Below are 17545 nucleotides of genomic sequence, written 5' to 3'. Positions count from 1 at the left end.
AACATTATTTTTAGAAGTAGAAAAAAATAATAACAAAATTTATCTGGGAGAACAAAAGGTCCAGAATGTCAAGGGAATAGATTAAAAAAAAAAAAAAAAACAGACAAACAAAGGATGGTGCTTGCAGCAGTATAAAGCAGCAGTAATCAAAAATAGAGTGGTGGATCACTGGAATTGATTAGATTCACATGACACAATAATCAAGGCCTATAGCAACTTAGCTTTTCATAAAGCCCCAAACTTCAGCATCTGGAATAAGAACTCACTATTGGGCAAAAGTTGCTGGGAGAACTGGGAAATAATATGTAAAATACTTTGCATAGACCTATATCTCATAACTCATACTGAAATAAGGTCAAAATTAATGCATGATTTGGGAATAAATGATGTTACCATAAACAAATTAGGAGAAAACGAAATAATTTACCTAACATATCTTTGTTGAAGGCAAGAATGTATAACCAAAGAAGAACTACAGAACATTTTGAAGGCACAATGGACAATTTTTTTTTATTTAATTTTATTTTATAATAACTTTATATTGACAGAATCCATGCCAGGTAATTTTTTTTTAACAACATTATCCCTTGCACTCGCTTCTGTTCCAATTTTTCCCCTCCCTCCCTCCACCCCCTCCCCTAGATGGCAAGCAGTCCTATTTATGTTAGACATGTTGCAGTATATCCTAGATACAATGTATGTTTGCAGAACCGAACAGTTCTCTTGTTACACAGGGAGAATTGGATTCAGAAGGTAAAAATAACCCAGGAAGAAAAACAAAAATACAAATAGTTCACATTCGTTTCCCAGTGTTCTTTCTTTGGGTGTAGCTGCTTCTGTCCATCATTTATCAATTGAAATTCAGTTAGGTCTCTTTGTCAAAGAAATCCAGTTCCATCAGAATACATCCTCATATAATAGCGTTGTCGAAGTGTATAATGATCTCCTGGTTCTGCTCATTTCACTTAGCATCAGTTCATGTAAGTCTCTCCAAGCCTCTCTAATATTCCATAACATTCATATACTACAATTAACCCAGCCATTCTCCAATTGATGGGCATCCATTCAATTTCCAGTTTCTAGCCACTACAAACAGGGCTGCCTTAAACATTTTGGCACATACAGGTCCCTTTCCCTTCTTTAGTATCTATTTGGGGTATAAGCCCAGTAGTAGCACTGCTGGATCAAAAGGTATGCACAGTTTGATAACTTTTTGGGCATAATTCCAGATTGCTCTCCAGAATGGTTGGATTCGTTCACAACTCCACCAACAATGCATCAGTGTCCCAGTTTTCCCACATCCCCTCCAACATTCATCATTATTTTTTCCTGTCATCTTAGCCAATCTGACAGGTGTGTAGTGGTATCTCAGAGTTGTCTTAATTTGCATTTCTCTGATCAATAGTGATTTGGAACACTCTTTCATATGAGTGGTAATAGTTTCAATTTTATCATCTGAAAATTGTCTGTTCATATCCTTTGACCATTTATCAATTAGAGAATGGCTTGATTTCTTATAAATTTGAGTCAGTTCTCTATATATTTTGGAAATGAGGCCTTTATCAGAACTTTTAACTGTGAAGATGTTTTCCCAGTTTGTTGCTTTCCTTCTAATCTTGTTTTCATTAGTTTTGCTTGTACAAAGGCTTTTTAATTTGATATAATCAAAATTTTCTATTTTGTGATCAGTAATGGTCTCTAGTTCATCTCTGGTCACAAATTTCTCCTCCACAAGTCTGAGAGATAAACTATCCTATGTTCCTTTAATTTATTTATAATCTCGTTATTTATGCTTAGGTCATGGACCCATTTTGATCTTATCTTGGTATATAGTGTTAAGTGTGGGTCCATGCTTAATTTCTGCCATATTAATTTCCAGTTATCCCAGCAGTTTTTATCAAATAATGAATTCTTATCCCAAAAGTTAGGATCTTTGGGTTTGTCAAACACTAGATTGCTATAGTTGACTATTCTGTCTTGTGAACCTAATCTTTTCCACTGATCAACTAATCTATTTCTTAGCCAATACCAAATGGTTTTGGTGACTGCTGCTTTATAATATAATTTTAGATCAGGGTACAGCTAAGCCGAATTCATTTGATTTTTTTTTTTATTAATACCCTTGAGATTCTCGACTTTTTATTGTTCTATATGAGTTTTGTTGTTATTTTTTCTAGATCATTAAAATATTTTCTTGGAAGTCTGATTGGTATAGCACTAAATAAATAGATTAGTTTAGGGAGTATTGTCATCTTTATTATATTCGCTCGGCCTATCTTAATATTTTTCCAATTATTTAAGTCTGACTTGATTTGTGTGGAGACTTTTTTATAATTTTGCTCATATAATTCCTGATTTTCTTTTGATAGATAGATTCCCAAATATTTTATGCTATCAACAGTTATTTTGAAAGGAATTTTTCTTTGTATCTCTTGCTGTTGGATTTTGTTGGTGATGTATAAAAATGCTGAGGATTTATGGAGATGTATTTTGTATCCTGATACTTTGCTAAAATTATGAATTATTTCTAATAGCTTTTTAGTAGAATCTATGGGGTTCTCTAAGTATACCATCATATCATCTGCAAAGAGTGATAGTTTGGTTTCCTCATTGCCTACTCTAATTCCTTTAATCTTTCTCTCGACTCTTATTGCAGAGGCTAATGGTTCTCATACAATATTGAATAATAATGGTGATAGTGGGCAACCCATAATGGACAATTTAGATTACATTAAATTAAAAAGTTTTTGAACAAACAAAACCCAACTGAAACAAGAGTAAAAGGAAATTACAAAGTTACGGAAAAAATCTTTCCAGTCAGTATTTCTGATAAAGATATCATTTCTAAAATATATAAAGAGCTGTCCCAAATTTATAAGAATACAAGTCATTTCTCAATTGATAAATGGTTAAAAATTTTGAACTGTCAATTTTCAGAAGAAAAAATAAAATCCATTCATAGTTATATGAAAAATGCTCTAAGTCACTATTGATTAGAGAAATGAAAATTAAAACAACTCTGAGATACCACCTCGTACCTCTCAGACAGAAAAAAGATGACAGGCAATGATAATGATAAATTCTTGATGGGATATTGCAAAACTGGGACACTAATGCATTGTTCACCAAGTTGTGACATCATCCAACCATTCTGGAGAACAATCTGGAAGTATGTCAAAAGGCCTATAAAACTGTGCATACACTTTGAGCCAGCAATATCATTACTGGATCTGTATCCCAAGGAAATCATAAAGGAGGAAAAAGGAAATATATGTGCAAAAACGTTTGCTGCTCTTTTTGTGACTACAAAGAATTGGAAAAGGAGTAGGTGCTCATCAGTTGGAGAATGATTGAACAAGTTGTGCTACATGAAGGTAATGGAATATTATCATACAATTAAAAATGATGAACAAGTTGATTATAGAAAGACCTGAAAGATTTTCATTAACTGATGTTGAGTAAAACAAGTTGGACCAGTTATACATTGTATACTATGTATACATTTTTGTTACACAAAAATAGCAAGATGTGTGATGATCAGCTATGAAAACTTTGGTTCTTTTCAAAGGTTCAGTGATCTAAAGCAATCCCAATAGACTTTGGGCAGAACATGTCATCTGCATCCAGAAAAAAAAAAAAAAAAAAAAAAAAACAAAAAAAACTAAGAAGGATTCTGGATCTCTTCTGGATATAGAAAAAGAACCAAAGAGACTGAATTTAAATCAACATATGCTATGTTCACGCTTTTTTTTTTTTTTTCTATTTTTTTCTCTCTCCCATGGTTTTTCCCTTTTGTTCCGATTTTTTTTTCTTTCTCAACATGATTCATAAAACAAAATTTATTAAAAAGAAATGAACTTAATACAATAAAAAGTCAACAAAAGTAAATAATTAAACAAATATTGACAAAGAAGAAAGAATCCCACCATTAAAACATATTATAAAAATAGGAAAGGCCAGGTTTCATCTTCAGAGGAGGACATTTTAGTAAAAAAAAAAAAAAAAAAAGCTTCTACCCCTAAGAGTAATGTGAAATGACTGCCTGCCCAGAGAGAATTTATAGAAGAACTCGAAAAGAATTCATAATATAAATGAGAGACATTGAGGAAAAATTAAAAATAAAATAAAATAAATGTCATTCAAGAAAAACAAGAAGATTGTGAAAAAAAGAGTTTACAAAGTAGAAAAGAAGATACAAAGAAGGAACAATTCTTTGAAAATTAAAATTGGGCAGGAGAAAATCAATGAAGCTATGAGAGACCAATAAAATACAAAACAACTTATAAAGAATGGGAAAATTGGACAGAATGTGAAACATCTAATGAAGAAAACAACAGATCTGGAGAATAGATTAAGAAGAGAAAATATAAAAGTAATTGCACAGCCAGAAAGTTGTGACCAAAAAGAAAACCTTGACACAATAATGTAGGAAATAATACAAAAAAAAAAAAAAAAAAAAAAAAAAAAAAAAAAAAGTCCTGAAGTGATAAACTGGAGGGGAAAGTAGAAATAGAAAAAAATCTGCCAATCATCACTTCAAAGAGATCATCAAAGAAAACACACAGCAATATTATTGTTTAATTTTGAAATCCCCTAGATTAAAGAGAAAAATTAAAGATTTTGCAAGAAACAAGAAAGAAAAACACGTCAAATATATTGGAGCTATAATTAGAATTATACAAGACTTATCAGCATTACCATAAAAGACCAGAGGCCTTGGAATCATATCTATTGCCAATCAAAAGAACTAGGCCTGTGGTCAAAAATACCATATCCAGCAAAATTATGTATAATTTTGAATGAGAAAAAATGGACCTACAAAGAACTTAAAGATTTTCAGGTCTTTCTATCAACCAAACCTGAATTTATCAGAAATTTTAACATATAAAAGCCAATATCAAAGATCAATTTTAAGGAACTCAGTATGAATAAACTTTCAACATGGACAAATTGTTTATGTTTTTTTTTTCTTTTTATATGGGAAATGTATATTATATTTTTAAGATTCACATCAATAATAGGGCAGCTGAAAAGAAAGACTGGAGGTGTTAAAGTAAAAATAGTAATCTTGTAATAGAAATGAAGGTCAGAGGAAGACATAGAGGCAGTAGAGAGGGCAAGAAAGCTCATGATTCTGAAAACCTACTCACATAGAAAATGGGTTCAATAAGCATCATCACATATATAGCTTGAAGGGAAGAACACCCTCCAAAATCTATAAAGTGAAAAGAGGGGAGGGATAGGTGATTGGGGAAGTAAAGGATGAGGTAAAAAGACAACCCTTGGATTGGGTGAGTTTAAGCAATAGCAAGGCAAATAATAGAACAGAATTTATTTAAAGAGTCACCATGAATAGGAAAAATATTTGTGTATATTGGGAATATACTTTCCTATGCGCTTCTAACTTATTTATAATTTCCTTCTTCATGCCTAAATCATGAACCCATTTTAATCTTATCTTAGTGCATGGTGTTAAGTGTGGGTCCATGCTTAGTTTCTGCTATACTCATTTTCAATTTTCACAGCAGTTTTTGTCAAATAGTGAATTCTTATTAAGTCCATGCTAGCTCCCTGGAGGCCTCAGGATCAGCTAGAGTCAGAATAAATAAAAGTTCTTGGTCTTTAATGGGGAAAGCAGGCAAACTTCCAAGAGTTTAGCCAAAGATCTCTTCTTGATTCTGGAGTCCAGAATCTCCACCTTTGTCCTCCTGGTCCTGCTGCCAAGGAGTGTCTGGTCTCTGTCACCCTACCCTCTAATCCTTGCTACTATTATCTTAACCCAAAATATTGAGCCAGCACTAAACAGTAAGAAGGGCCATTTTCCCAGACTTATAATAGAATCATTGTCAAACAGGTAATTAGCCTTAAGTACTCAATTGTCTGATTCCAAGTGCATCTTTTCATAGTTTCAGCCTTTTACAAATTCTTATTCCAAAAGTTGGGGTCTTGGGGTTTGTCAAACATTAGATTGCTATAGTTATTGACTGTTTTGTCCTGTGAACCTAACCTATTCCACTAATCAACTAGTCTATTTCTTAGCAAATGCCAAATGGTTTTAGTGATCACTGCTTTATAATATAGTTTTAGATTAGGTACAGCTAAGCCACCTTCATTTGACTTTTTTTTTAGTTCCCTTGAAATTCCCTACCTTTTCTTCTTCCATATGAATTTTGTTGTTATTTTTTCTAGGTCCTTAAAATAGTTTCTTGACAGTCTAATTGGTACAGCACTAAAGGAAAAGATTAGTTTAAATAGTATTGTCATCTTTATTATATTTGCTCATCCTATCCAAGATCACTTAATATTTTTCCAATTGTTTAGATTTGACTTTATTTGTGTGGAAAGTGTTTTGTAGTTTTGCTCATACAGTTCCTGACTTTCCCTTGGCAGATATATTTCCAAATATTGTAGACTATCAACAGTTATTTTAAATGGAATTTCTTTTTATATCTCTTTCTGTTGGATTTTGTTCATGATGTATAAAAATGCTGATCATTTATATGGATTTATTTTGTATCCTACAACTTTGCTAAAGTTGTGGATTATTTCTAATAGCTTTTTAGTAGAAACCCTTGGGGTTATCTAAGTATACCATCACATCATTTGCAAAGAGTGATAATTTGGTTTCCTCATTACCTACTCTAATTCCTTTCATTTCTTTTTCATCTGTTATTGCCAAAGCTAGCATTTCTAATACAAAATTGAGTAGTAATGATGATAGTGGGCAAGCTTTTTTTCACTCCTGATTCTTTTTGGAATGGTTCCAGTTTATCACCATTGTATATGATGCTTACTGATGGTCTTAAATAGATGCTATTGACTATTTTAGGGAAAGTCCATTTATTCCTATACTCTCGAGTATTTTTAATATGAATAAGTGTTTGATTTTATCAAAGGCATTTTCTGCATCTATTTAGATGATCATATGTTTTTTGTTAATATGTTTATTGATATAGTCAATTATGTTAATGGAGGGCTGGCTATGTAAGACAAGTGGTGCTCACAAGTTTAATACTGGGGAGCAGGGAAAGAGAGAGCATAATCAAGGGTTAACAAGATTGCAAGAAATACAGTCTTAGTAATTTTAACCATAAATATGAATGGGGTAAATGACCCCATAAAGCAGAGGCAGATAGCAGACTGGATTAAAAGTCAGAATCCTACAATGTGTTGTTTACAGGAAACACACTTGAAGCAGGGCAATTCATATAGAGTAAAGGTAAAAGGCTGGAACAGAATCTACTATACTTCAGGTGAAGTAAAAAAAAAAAAAAAAAAGCAGGAGTAGCCATCCTGATCTCAGATCAAACAAAAGAAAAAATTGATCTAATTAAAAGAGATAAGGAAGGACACTATACCTTGTTAAAGGGTAGTATAGATAATGAAGCAATATCAATACTAAACATATATGCACCAAGTGGTGTAGCACCTAAATTCCTAAAAGAGACGTTAAGAGAGCTGCAAGAAGAAATAGACAGCAAAACTATAATAGTGGGAGATCTCACCCTTGCACTCTCAGAACTAGATAAATCAAACCACAAAATAGATAAGAAAGAAGATTAAAAAGGTAAATAGGACACTAGAAAAGTTAGGTATAATAGATCTTTGGAGAAAATTGAATGGAGACAGAAAGGAGTATGCTTTCTTCTTAGCAGTTCATGGAATCTATACAAAAATTGACCATATATTAGGATATAAAGATCTCAAATTCAAATGCAGAATGGCAGTAGTAAATGCATCCTTCTCACATCACAATGCAATCAACATTACATTCAATAAAAAGCCAGGGGTATATAACCAAAAAGTAATTGGAAACTAAATAATGTCATCCTAAAGAAAAAGTTTTTTTTTAAAGGAACAAAAATTATTTTCCAGAATAGTTATGCCAGTTCAAAGTTCAACCAACAGTGCATTAGTGTAGTGATTTTTTCACGATATCATTTCCCTTTTTCCTTTTAATAAATGCTTGTTTTATAGATTGATTCATTTTTTATTCTGAAATTGTTTTTAATTTATTAATTGGAATCATGATTTAACAAATTCCAAAATAAAAATTGAAATCAAAGGAAATATGAAATGTAAAGTACATTTTATCACTGCAAATAACTACTTCTTCCCTCCCTCTTTCTCATATGATCTTCATTCTCCCTCCTCTAGTTTCTCCTCCTTTTCCTTTTTCTGCTCTCTGCAAGGTCAAAAAATCTCTTATTCAATATTAATTCACAGGAATGTGAATGCTTACTATTTATCTGGAAATGGCATTAGACCTTATAAACATGAAGAAAACACACACACACAAACATTATACATATACATATATATATAAATACATACATATATACACACACACACACACACACACACATTTGTGTCTGTGTGTATATTTGACAGGGGAGAAATAAAATGTACATAGAAAATAAAATATTATATATATATATATTTTTAAAGCTAGTTTCCAAGTTAAAGTCCCTAGGAACTGAGGAATTGGCACTCTATACAAGGCAGCAAGGAACTTTTAAAGCACTGGTGGGTGAATACTTATTCAAAACAAGTAGTGACAGCTTATACAAAAGGATGAGAATGAATAAGAAATGTAATGTTGTTTAAAAGGAACATCGAATAGACCATCACTTGGATATATATAGAAAAACATGTATATCTATATCTATCTATATAAAATATATAGAGATATACATATACATACATCTACAAATATATGTAAAAACCTCTAAACATTTGAGAGAAAATATATGGAAAACATGTAATAATTTTAAGGCAATTCAATAAAAAATAACATAAAAAGGTGTTATAAAATGCATTTGAAAAACACATGTGATTAGTTGAAATAAAAACAATAATATGCATTAGTAAATTTTGTTGACTATTTCAGAAAATGCAAAATCATTCAAGTCCTGTATATTAGGAAAAAAAAATTCCAGTGAATTTGGATTAAAAAATGAAAAAAAAAAGTGCAATATGCTTATATGTTTTTTTGAAAATTTTTGACAATTGAACAGAAATAATGACTTGCAACATAATTCACATTTTTTTTCCTAAAATTAAAAAAAAAAGTTTTGGAAGACTTAAATAACAATAATTTATATAAAACTCCAAGTACCTCTATCTTAATTCCATGTAAGTCACCCAGTGGGGATATGCATAGACCTAATCATATCAATAAATAAATAAATCAATAAAGAAACAAATAAATAATATAGGCATGCCTGCATAAACAAACAAACAAACAAACAAACAAACAAACAAATAAATAAATGGATATTTGATGCACAACATCTTGGAAGAATAAATACAGGGAGAAGTCACAGTTTACCAATAGTTTACCTAAGATGAAGTAAGATAAATTAATTTCTTTTTTTGTTTAATTTTATTTTTTATTATAGGTTTTTGTATGCAAACTATATAAAAAATGCGGAAGATTTATGTGGATTTATTTTGTACCAACTTTGCTGAAGTTGTAGATTGTTTCTAAAAGGTTTTTAGTAGAATCTTTGGGGTTCTCTAAGTATACCATCATATCATCTGCAAAAAATGATAATTTGATATCCTTATTAACTACTAAAATTCCTATAATTTCTTTTTCATCTCTTATTGACAAAGCTAGCAATTCTAATACAAAATTGAATAGTAATGTTTATAGGGTAAGGTTAATGGGTAAGGGTTTTTAATCCTCATTTTATTTGGAATGGTTCTAGTTTATCACTACATATGATAATTACTGATGGTCTTAAATAGATGCTACTCACTATTTTAAGTAAACATCCATTTATTCCTACACTCTCTAGGGTTTTTAATAGGAATGGGTTTTGGATTTTATCAAATACTTTTTTCTGCATCTATTGAGATGATCATATGTTTTTTGTTAGTTTGGTTATTGACATAGTGAATTATACTAATAGTTTTCTTAATATTGAACCAGCCCTGCATTCCTAGTATAAATCCTACATGGTCATGGTTTATTATCCTAGAGATGATTTTCTGTAGTCTTTTTGCTAAGATTTTATTTAATATTTTTGCATAAATGTTCATTAGAGAGATTGGTCTATAAGTTTCTTTCCCTGTTTTTGTCCTACCTGGTTTAGGTATCAGTAAGATGACTGTGTCATAAAAGGAATTTGGTAGGACTCCTTCATTCCCTATTTTTAAAATAGTTTATATAAAATTGGAGTTAGTTGTTTTTTAAATGTTTGGTAGAATTCGCATGGAAATCCATCTGACCCTGGGGATTTTTTTTTAGGAAGCTGATCAATAGCTTGTTCTATTTCTTTTTATAAAATGGGACTATTTAACCAATTTACTTTTTCCTCTGTTAATCTGGGCAACCTATATTTTTGAAGGTGTTCATCCATGTCTTCTAAGTTATCAAATGTATTGGCATAAAGTTGGGCAAACTCCCAATTATTGCTCTAATTTCCCCTTCATTAGTGGAAATTTCTCCTTCTTCATTCTTAAGACTAACAATTTGCTTTTTCTCTTAAGATAAATTAATTTCAAGTTCAGAATTACATTACCTAATAGCAAATTCTGTAGCCAGGAGTCATTTGGTGAGATAGGGAGTTTTGCATAAAGTTAGTACAGGACTTTTTATATTTTAAAGAAATTAATAATGAGCATTCAAAATTTCTCCATTTGCTGTAATTGATGATTCTACATATGGTTGATGAGGTGCTGCCTGTTGTAGAATCTCTTTCTTCTTGGTGTTTTCAAGCTAAAACGACCATGAGCAGCCAAAAATTGATCCATAATCTGCTCTATCTCATACTCAGAGGCTGTTATTAAGAACATAATCATCTATGGACAAAAAGTTACAGAAGAACTCTTTTTTTTTTTCCTGTTGGAAGGAATGAAAATAGTTTCCTTGTTCCAAACTTAATTAACCTTTTTAATACATTTTATACTTAGCTTAATTAATGTCATTGATTGGTTGTTTGATTCCATAAATATAGGACAATGTAACAATTTGTTAATACAATTTGAATGGAGTCAGAGTAAATAATTGTTCCAATAAAATATTCAATTTATATTCCCTACTCTAACACAAGAACTACAACAGCAACAACAACCTATATCTAAAAAAGTTTCAGATTTGCAGTGCTTTATAAACATTAATTTATTTTATCCTCAAAACAAACTTGTAAAGTGGATAATGTTACTATTCCCATTTTCAGATAAAGAAACTGATTTGTCTAGGCCATAAAAGTAGTAAGATTGTAAGGATCAATTTAAAAATGTCTTCCTTATTCCATGTTTGGCATTGTAGTTACAAAGTTATGAATTCTTTCTACCATGCCTATCAAATTATGAGATTCTATTAGTCTTAGACAAAATAGATCTAGTTAATGATGACTCCCATAAGAACATTCTTGTTGGTAGGGTTTCCTAAATACTCCTAAGTATTTTCCTGATGTGAAAAAATAAAGTTATATTTATTTTTATTTTTAATAATAGCTTTTTATGTTTTTAAACACATGCAAAGATAGTTTTTAGCATTCACCCTTGCAAAACCTTGCCTGAAAATTTTTCTCTTTTCCTTTCCTTACTACTCCTCAAGACAGGAAGTAAGACAATATACATTACTCATGTACAATTCTTTCATACATATTTCCACATTTATTGTGCTGTACAAAAAAAAATCAAAAAGAAAAAAAAAGCAACAAAAAATGAAAAACAAAAACAAAAACAAAAACACAATGTTGTGGTTCACACTTGGTTTTGATAGTTCTCTTTCTGAATACAGATGGCTCTCTCCATGACAAATCTATTGAAATTTCCTTTAATCACCTCATGGAATAACATGAATATTAATGCATTATTTTATTTGAATTATTTCAGCCATTACTCCTGCCATAAGATCTCTCTAATTTTACAGGTTTTAGAAAGATAAATGGAAAAGTTAAAAGATTACAATAATTTCCTTTTTTTTCCCTCTCTCTCTTTTTTTTTTATCATTGCACCTATCCTATTTGACATCTTCAAAATGGCTCTGTTTAATGGATTATATATTTTTTTCTCTGTTTTTTTTTTTCACTTATTCATCTGACTAGTTTCTTTGGCATTGATTATTATATGTATACAGATAACTTCCAGGTGTAAATATTCAACTCTATATTCTCCCAAGATTTGCAGTGCAGTCCAAGTCTGCAAAAAAGCACTCATTAACTTTCCATACAATTACTTCCTTCTTTTGAATTGTTCTTTTATTTTAAAAATACTTTCATCCTCAAGATCAACTAAGATTTGTAACATCAACTTCATTATGGTGTTTTCATACTCTCATTAAAATATATAATATTTGTCTTTATGATTGATTAATAATGCTATATCACATATTATAGTTATATCTCATCTATAATATAATCTTGCATTACATACCTATTTTAATAGAAGAAAAATAGTGAACAAATCTTAAAATATTATATAAATGTGAGTTGTTTATATGCATATGTTTCATGAGTCACCACTTAGCAGAGTGCTTGGAAAAATCATTTTATCTCAAGATCATGGAATTTAGAACAGAAAGGACTCCTTTTTATGTTAGGTATCTACTTTGTTTCTCCACTGCAGCTAATATTTGGAAGTATTGTCTAATAATATAATTACAAGTATTGTATATATAAGTCTCAAGTCCAAATCCTGATTTTGAAATTTTAACTGTATGAATGTGAACAGGTAACTTTACTTTGTTAAGTATCTCTACCATGAGATTAATAATGTTTGTACTTCCTACCTCACAGGTTGATTCTATAGGGATTAAAATTATCCTATCTACAATAGAAGAGAATGAGTCAGACCTCTGAACCAATGGCACTTCATTAAAAAATTCACGGTCTTCTGATAAAGTGAACTTCAGATCTTCCTTATAGCCTGAGATGCCTCCTCCTTCCAGGGCTGGATTTTTATAGGAGTAGATATCCAGTCATTCTAGAACAATTATAACAAACACAAAATAATTCTATTAACTGATATGTGATGCATAAGCTAAAATAAGCAATATAGCAGCAGGGTCACAACTTAGGTAAAATAAGGAATATCTCCACATAAGATGGAAGGTCTTTTCCTTAATTTGGACATAAGCCATCATAGTCTGTGACCTCACTGATCAAAAGATGGTCATCTGCTTCTATTGAACAAATGATTGGTCTGAAAATAAAACAATATTTTGAGGAACTTTGCATGTAGTTGTCACTTCTGCCGTCCTGAAATTGATCATCAAAGAACAACAAGGGTGGAAGGATTGTAGTTAACTTCCTATAGTTAAGTGAACATAGAATGTTTAGCTCGTAGTTCTGGGCCTTAAATATAGATCTTTGATATAATTCTATCAAACTGATTGATACTGGCTGGAATAGAGATTAATTGCTTCTCACAATTTTAAGGAAACAATCATGCAAATCTTTATATAAAATGAAGCCTATGTACTACAAATAAATGACTACTTTTGTATTTTAGTAAATGAAACTTCATTTGTGAATTAACATAAAACACATTACATAAAGACATATAAAGTCAAACATATACTGCAATTTACCAGGTGCTTCTTCTAACTCATAGAATATAGTTACCATTGGCCAAAAGTTTTATACATAAATTATACCTGCTGTTAATTAATGTCAATACTGAGTAACTTCAATGGGTCTGTAGAATAAAGGAATTCTAAGTGAACTCATTTGAGATTATATATTCAAATCTATGTTCTGAAAAATTAAAATAATAACAATAATAAAAATTTTTGCTTGTAGAGCCAGACCTAAAATCCATGCTGCTGACTCTCAGTTCCTTTCAATTGTACTGTATTTCTCCATTAAATGTACAATGCATATTAAACTACTTTTAGAATATTATTGAAATCAGAAACATTACTCATTAGTGATGGGTATTCTTAGATTCCAAAATACTTTTTTATTCATTTCTCCTGAGAGGTTGTCAGCAGTAGCAGTGAATTTCATTTTCCATGTCAATTTTAAGGCACTAACACAATACAAAAGAAACTTGATCTCTAAAGAGGTTTTGATGTTGGCAAATTAACCTTTCCTTCCTGGCAACTGGGATTTTACCACACAATGAACTAAAACTTTTGAATTTTGATCCACAGTAAAAAAACTCCATCCCCAAGAGTTAATGTATAACAATTTTCACAAGATACACTGATTTCCCCTGAAAGGTAATTTGTATCTCTCTTACAACACAATCTATAAAAGGAATTGTACAATATCAGGATATTTCTAATCTAAGAAGACATGATTTATATCTCAGGATGAACATAAACTCATTCTTAGCATATATTGTTTTAAAATGTTCTGCATTAATCCATCAGTGCACACGGACATTCTCCTGGAGATTAAAAAGCACGATGTGGTTTTTCGTAGTTGGAAAATGACATAAGAAATCTTTGGGAAAACACAGTTATTGAGGAAGACTTTCAACTAAAACAAATGAGTGTGGGGACTATTTAAACATGTGAATAGCAAGACACTCCCCCCTCATTCTTATGTATATTTAGAAAACTGAATAATTCTCTAATTAGTTCTTTCATGATGAAAAAGGTTTGTACGGTATAATTATTTAAATACATCTCTCAGAATCAACATTATATTCCTTTTACTTTATTGTCATCATATAATAAAACTTGTGTGAGTAATTCTACAAAATATTTTGGGTATGTGTATATATATATATATTCCACAGCTTTGCAAACATTATCACATAGGCAAAAAGATAGTCTAATGACATAAAAGACTCCAGTAAAGAAATATATTATTTTAAAAGAGTATTTTAGGAAGTGTTTAAATGTAGGATTTCCCAAATTAAAACAAATAGTTTAATTCAGGCACATTTTAATGACTATAGACATTTAATGAGTGTTAAACAACCATATCATTTAAGGGGGGGAGAGGAGAGAGAGAGAGAGTTATTTAGTTATATTTTTTTCCAAAGGACAGTCTCAAGATAGACTATCTCATATTGTCTTCCCAGTTGCTTACTTTTTTTGCCTTCTTTTTACTCTTACCAGACAAAAAACATACTCTGTACTTTCATCAGATTATACCATCTCTTTTCCCAGAATATTCTAAAAATTATTGTATCCAATGATTGGGATTAATTACTTATCCCAGTTCGTCTGAAGTTCTCATCTTATTCAAATATTTCTTAATATCATCAACTCTAAAATTTTTATTAGGAAATTCTAAGGAATTCTAAGAAAGCAACATTATTAAATAATAAAATAATAGATATGACACTTTTAATTTCATATATATTTGTATATCTGTCTCTATAACTATCCCTCTATACTATATATGCATATTTAAACATATAAATGCACACATGTATATGTGCATATATGCATGTATATTTGTGGATGTATGCATCATATAAGTATACATACATATATTCATGCACATAAACACATAGAGATAGATAGATAGATAGATATATATACATCTTTTCAGCTATCAGATTGAGCTTCCTAAAGCTGAAGTCTGACAGTGCCAAATCCTCACCCTCATCCAAAAAAAAAAAAAAAAAAAAAAGAAGAAGAAGCAAGTTTAGTTACTCTTTATCACTTCCAAGATCAAAATTTATTTAGTTTTCAGCTCTTTTTATTGACTGGACCCTGTAACATTTCCAGTATTTTTATATCTTATCACCCTCATCTATTCCCTTACTACACATATAAATATTCACTTCCACCTAATGATTTCATTGCTGTTCATCCTACAAGATATTCTTTCTCTTAATACTTCTTTTTCACTGTGTGTTCCTCAGGTGTGAGATTTCCTCTCTGCTTATCTTCATCTCCTGAACTCCTTGTTTTTCTTCAAATCTTACTTAAAATCTGGAGTTCTACAAGAAACCTTTCCTGATACCCATTAATATCTGTGCCTTCCCTTCACTTTTTTTTTTCTATTTAGATTTTAAACATACATAGTTGTTGGCATTTGTGTATTATATCCTCCATAAGACTTTGAGCTTCTTAAGAGCAGTGACATTTTTATTCTCTTTTTTTCATTCCCTAGCATTTAGTTTAGTGTCTAGCAAACAGTAGACCTTTCATAAATGCTTGTTGACTTTATGAATACTATATGTATTTTCTACATGCTTACTTGTGTGTACTCATTTATTTTCTCACATAACTTCTATTCACTTTGGCAAGATATAATTTATGACTTTGCTATCTTCTCTGTCAAAAAAAGAAAATTTTGCCAGTTCTATGTATTATAGCAGAACATTTGACAGAGCCATGCAATTTAATAAAAGAGCTTTGCAAAATGGATTCAAGGGTAGGATAAATCATGATGTTCATTAACTGTTAAGCATTGCTAACTAATATTGTATCAATAAAATAATTGACCTATGGCTATTCCCCTGTGCACTTAACAACCCAGCTGGATCACTCTCTACATCATTATATTTGTGGGACAGTCAATCCTTTAGCTTGCTCAATGAAAGGTACAAAATGGGTTTTATCAGAAAAAAATATCAATCCATTTGGCAGTGAAAGTAAACCTAAACTCAATTTTTTAGTACCACATGATACAAATTCTCACCAATTGACTTATTTTATTTTATAGTATGGATTTCCATAAAAGCCAAAAGCCTGATAAAATAATAATAATGCTAATGTAGGAGAAGGTGCTAGGAACCCTTTATTTGAAACACATTATTATTCACTTTAAATGAATAACCCTATTTAAAGTGATATTTTTTCTTGATGACTTACAGATATCTTCATACTCTATTAAAGTTAATAAGAAAAAAAAAAACACAAAACTTCATACTATCAAAATTTTATTATTCTAAGTATAAGGCATAAGGAGCAGAAATATTTTTTCACTGTTAACATTTTAATTAACATATAATTTAATTAATTATACATAATATTTTTCTTCCATTAAATTATGTTGGTTGTTTTGTAGTCTCTCTCTCTCTCTCTTTTCTCTCCCCCCCCCTTTCCTTGATTTTGGATTTCCTCTGAAGAATGGTCTTCTCCTTCAGCCTGGCAAAAATAGTGACTGTTCACACATGTTTACTAGATTGATAGGACAGATATGATTGTAAGGCACCTCGCTAATTCTTGTGACTTATGTCCACTTGCCTAAGTCTGGATGACTAAATTGCAGTCCTCATAAGCATGCTTCTTTGTTGAGGGACAGGTCAATTCTACAAGAACCTCCACAGCTTTGAATGATAACAACGGAATGAGTTGCAAGGCAGTCTTTGCTGACACAGGTATTGTGGACTAGGAATGAGATAAATTGGAGGCAGAGAGAAGAGGAGAGAGGTCAGATAACACAACAACCTCTCAGTCTCCTTGTATTATCCTCTCACAGGAGAAGATCCATTCTGCAGGTCTGGGTTGGATCTCCAGAAGCCACTGTCAGGTGGCTCCCAGTAGCACAACATTTCTTGCCATGGTGGAAACATCACAATGTTTGAGATGTTGGAAGCTCTTGTGATCCTAAGTTGGAGTTTTGCAAGAGAAGTTCTCATATCTCCATGCTTCTTTGATAAGAAGCTAATGACTGAC

This window comes from Antechinus flavipes, chromosome 1 (genome assembly GCF_016432865.1).
Source record: "Antechinus flavipes isolate AdamAnt ecotype Samford, QLD, Australia chromosome 1, AdamAnt_v2, whole genome shotgun sequence".
Lineage (NCBI taxonomy): Eukaryota > Metazoa > Chordata > Mammalia > Dasyuromorphia > Dasyuridae > Antechinus > Antechinus flavipes.
Note: the sequence above shows the minus strand (reverse complement) of the source record.